We start from the raw sequence: 5,000 nt of genomic DNA, 5'->3' as shown, positions 1-5,000 counted from the left end.
ATGGTTGGTGCATAGCCAAGTTCCATGATTTTGGTGTTTTGGCTTGATTTTGTGGCTTGGTGGTGATTTTGGTGAAAAACGAAAATCATGGTTTTGGAAAACTGGTTGGACTCAATCCTCACAAATGCCTCCAAAGTGATGTGGGAGAAGTTTGGGATCAAAAGGAATTGATCTTGGCATGGTTGGTGCATAGCCAAGTTCCATGATTTTGGTGTTTTGGCTTGATTTTGTGGCTTGGTGGTGATTTTGGTGAAAAACGAAAATCATGCTTTTGGAAAACTGGCTGGACTCAATCCTCACAAATGCCTTCAAAGTGATGTGGGAGAAGTTTGGGATCAAAAGGAATTGATCTTGGCATGGTTGGTGCATAGCCAAGTTCCATGATTTTGGTGTTTTGGCTTGATTTTGTGGCTTGGTGGTGATTTTGGTGAAAAACGAAAATCATGGTTTTGGAAAACTGGCTGGACTCAATCCTCACAAATGCCTTCAAAGTGATGTGGGAGAAGTTTGGGATCAAAAGGAATTGATCTTGACATGGTTGGTGCATAGCCAAGTTCCATGATTTTGGTGTTTTGGCTTGATTTTGTGGCTTGGTGGTGATTTTGGTGAAAAAAGAAAATCATGGTTTTGGAAAACTGGCTGGACTCAATCCTCACAAATGCCTCCAAAGTGATGTGGGAGAAGTTTGGGATCAAAAGGAATTGATCTTGACATGGTTGGTGCATAGCCAAGTTCATGATTTTGTGACTTGGTGGTGATTTTGGTGAAAAACGAAAATCATGGTTTTGGAAAACTGGCTGGACTCAATCCTCACAAATGCCTTCAAAGTGATGTGGGAGAAGTTTGGGATCAAAAGGAATTGATCTTGACATGGTTGGTGCATAGCCAAGTTCATGATTTTGTGACTTGGTGGTGATTTTGGTGAAAAACGAAAATCATGGTTTTGGAAAACTGGCTGGACTCAATCCTCACAAATGCCTTCAAAGTGATGTGGGAGAAGTTTGGGATCAAAAGGAATTGATCTTGGCATGGTTGGTGCATAGCCAAGTTCCATGATTTTGGTGTTTTGGCTTGATTTTGTGACTTGGTGGTGATTTTGGTGAAAAACGAAAATCATGGTTTTGGAAAACTGGCTGGACTCAATCCTCACAAATGCCTTCAAAGTGATGTGGGAGAAGTTTGGGATCAAAAGGAATTGATCTTGACATGGTTGGTGCATAGCCAAGTTCCATGATTTTGGTGTTTTGGCTTGATTTTGTGGCTTGGTGGTGATTTTGGTGAAAAACGAAAATCATGGTTTTGGAAAACTTGCTGGACTCAATCCTCACAAATGCCTCTAAAGTGATGTGGGAGAAGTTTGGGATCAAAAGGAAGTGATCTTGACATGGTTGGTGCATAGCCAAGTTCATGATTTTGTGACTTCGTGGTGATTTTGGTGAAAAACGAAAATCATGGTTTTGGAAAACTGGCTGGACTCAATCCTCACAAATGCTTTCAAAGTGATGTGGGAGAAGTTTGGGATCAAAAGGAATTGATCTTGGCATGGTTGGTGCATAGCCAAGTTCCATGATTTTGGTGTTTTGGCTTGATTTTGTGGCTTGGTGGTGATTTTGGTGAAAAACGAAAATCATGGTTTTGGAAAACTGGTTGGACTCAATCCTCACAAATGCCTTCAAAGTGATGTGGGAGAAGTTTGGGATCAAAAGGAATTGATCTTGGCATGGTTGGTGCATAGCCAAGTTCCATGATTTTGGTGTTTTGGCTTGATTTTGTGGCTTGGTGGTGATTTTGGTGAAAAACGAAAATCATGGTTTTGGAAAACTGGCTGGACTCAATCCTCACAAATGCCTTCAAAGTGATGTGGGAGAAGTTTGGGATCAAAAGGAATTGATCTTGACATGGTTGGTGCATAGCCAAGTTCCATGATTTTGGTGTTTTGGCTTGATTTTGTGGCTTGGTGGTGATTTTGGTGAAAAACGAAAATCATGGTTTTGGAAAACTGGCTGGACTCAATCCTCACAAATGCCTCCAAAGTGATGTGGGAGAAGTTTGGGATCAAAAGGAATTGATCTTGACATGGTTGGTGCATAGCCAAGTTCATGATTTTGTGACTTGGTGGTGATTTTGGTGAAAAACGAAAATCATGGTTTTGGAAAACTGGCTGGACTCAATCCTCACAAATGCCTTCAAAGTGATGTGGGAGAAGTTTGGGATCAAAAGGAATTGATCTTGGCATGGTTGGTGCATAGCCAAGTTCCATGATTTTGGTGTTTTGGCTTGATTTTGTGACTTGGTGGTGATTTTGGTGAAAAACGAAAATGTTGGTTTTGGAAAACTGGCTGGACTCAATCCTCACAAATGCGTTCAAAGTGATGTGGGAGAAGTTTGGGATCAAAAGGAATTGATCTTGACATGGTTGGTGCATAGCCAAGTTCATGATTTTGGTGTTTTGGCTTGATTTTGTGGCTTGGTGGTGATTTTGGTGAAAAACGAAAATCATGATTTTGGAAAACTGGCTGGACTCAATCCTCACAAATGCCTTCAAAGTGATGTGGGAGAAGTTTGGGATCAAAAGGAATTGATCTTGGCATGGTTGGTGCATAGCCAAGTTCCATGATTTTGGTGTTTTGGCTTGATTTTGTGACTTGGTGGTGATTTTGGTGAAAAACGAAAATCATGGTTTTGGAAAACTGGCTGGACTCAATCCTGACAAATGCCTTCAAAGTGATGTGGGAGAAGTTTGGGATCAAAAGGAATTGATCTTGACATGGTTGGTGCATAGCCAAGTTCTATGATTTTGGTGTTTTGGCTTGATTTTGTGGCTTGGTGGTGATTTTGGTGAAAAACGAAAATCATGGTTTTGGAAAACTGGCTGGACTCAATCCTCACAAATGCCTCCAAAGTGATGTGGGAGAAGTTTGGGATCAAAAGGAATTGATCTTGACATGGTTGGTGCATAGCCAAGTTCATGATTTTGTGACTTGGTGGTGATTTTGGTGAAAAACGAAAATCATGGTTTTGGAAAACTGGCTGGACTCAATCCTCACAAATGCCTTCAAAGTGATGTGGGAGAAGTTTGGGATCAAAAGGAATTGATCTTGGCATGGTTGGTGCATAGCCAAGTTCCATGATTTTGGTGTTTTGGCTTGATTTTGTGACTTGGTGGTGATTTTGGTGAAAAACGAAAATGTTGGTTTTGGAAAACTGGCTGGACTCAATCCTCACAAATGCGTTCAAAGTGATGTGGGAGAAGTTTGGGATCAAAAGGAATTGATCTTGACATGGTTGGTGCATAGCCAAGTTCATGATTTTGGTGTTTTGGCTTGATTTTGTGGCTTGGTGGTGATTTTGGTGAAAAACGAAAATCATGATTTTGGAAAACTGGCTGGACTCAATCCTCACAAATGCCTTCAAAGTGATGTGGGAGAAGTTTGGGATCAAAAGGAATTGATCTTGGCATGGTTGGTGCATAGCCAAGTTCCATGATTTTGGTGTTTTGGCTTGATTTTGTGACTTGGTGGTGATTTTGGTGAAAAACGAAAATCATGGTTTTGGAAAACTGGCTGGACTCAATCCTGACAAATGCCTTCAAAGTGATGTGGGAGAAGTTTGGGATCAAAAGGAATTGATCTTGACATGGTTGGTGCATAGCCAAGTTCTATGATTTTGGTGTTTTGGCTTGATTTTGTGGCTTGGTGGTGATTTTGGTGAAAAACGAAAATCATGGTTTTGGAAAACTGGCTGGACTCAATCCTCACAAATGCCTCCAAAGTGATGTGGGAGAAGTTTGGGATCAAAAGGAATTGATCTTGACATGGTTGGTGCATAGCCAAGTTCATGATTTTGTGACTTGGTGGTGATTTTGGTGAAAAACGAAAATGTTGGTTTTGGAAAACTGGCTGGACTCAATCCTCACAAATGCCTTCAAAGTGATGTGGGAGAAGTTTGGGATCAAAAGGAATTGATCTTGACATGGTTGGTGCATAGCCAAGTTCATGATTTTGGTGTTTTGGCTTGATTTTGTGGCTTGGTGGTGATTTTGGTGAAAAACGAAAATCATGGTTTTGGAAAACTGGCTGGACTCAATCCTCACAAATGCCTCCAAAGTGATGTGGGACAAGTTTGGGATCAAAAGGAATTGATCTTGACATGGTTGGTGCATAGCCAAGTTCATGATTTTGGTGTTTTGGCTTGATTTTGTGGCTTGGTGGTGATTTTGGTGAAAAACGAAAATGTTGGTTTTGGAAAACTGGCTGGACTCAATCCTCACAAATGCCTTCAAAGTGATGTGGGAGAAGTTTGGGATCAAAAGGAATTGATCTTGACATGGTTGGTGCATAGCCAAGTTCATGATTTTGGTGTTTTGGCTTGATTTTGTGGCTTGGTGGTGATTTTGGTGAAAAACGAAAATCATGGTTTTGGAAAACTGGCTGGACTCAATCCTCACAAATGCCTCTAATGTGATGTGGGAGAAGTTTGGGATCAAAAGGAATTGATCTTGGCATGGTTGGTGCATAGCCAAGTTCCAAGATTTTGGTGTTTTGGCTTGATTTTGTGACTTGGTGGTGTGCCAAGAATCATGAAATTTTCAAAGTGGTGGTTTTTGAGTTTTGTTGGTTGGAAAGTGTCACAAATGCATGCAGAATGAGGTCTAGAAAGTTTGGTATCAAAACCAAGCCATCTTGATGTGGTTTTGAATTTTTGAAATGTTGGAAAATAGAGGGTTTTGAAAAAAATTCATGAAAATTCGAAACCTTGGCCAATCCTAACGAAACTTGGTGGGCACCTTCTTGATATTATTATGGGATGGACTGGAAAAAATCACGCAAAAATACGGTGTCTAGATACGTTTTTCCATTTTTCCTGATTTTCCACATTTCGGGTCTTTGGAAAAATAAAAAAAATACTTCCCCATGTCGAAAAATTCTAATTTTTTGCAGGCAATGTTGTACCATTTTTATGAGGATCCCTGCAAAAAATCTCGTGAAAATTCGTTCTCT

This window comes from Phaseolus vulgaris, chromosome 9, assembly GCF_051622355.1.
Source record: "Phaseolus vulgaris cultivar YP4 chromosome 9, ASM5162235v1, whole genome shotgun sequence".
NCBI lineage: Eukaryota > Viridiplantae > Streptophyta > Magnoliopsida > Fabales > Fabaceae > Phaseolus > Phaseolus vulgaris.
This window is presented reverse-complemented; position numbering follows the sequence as displayed.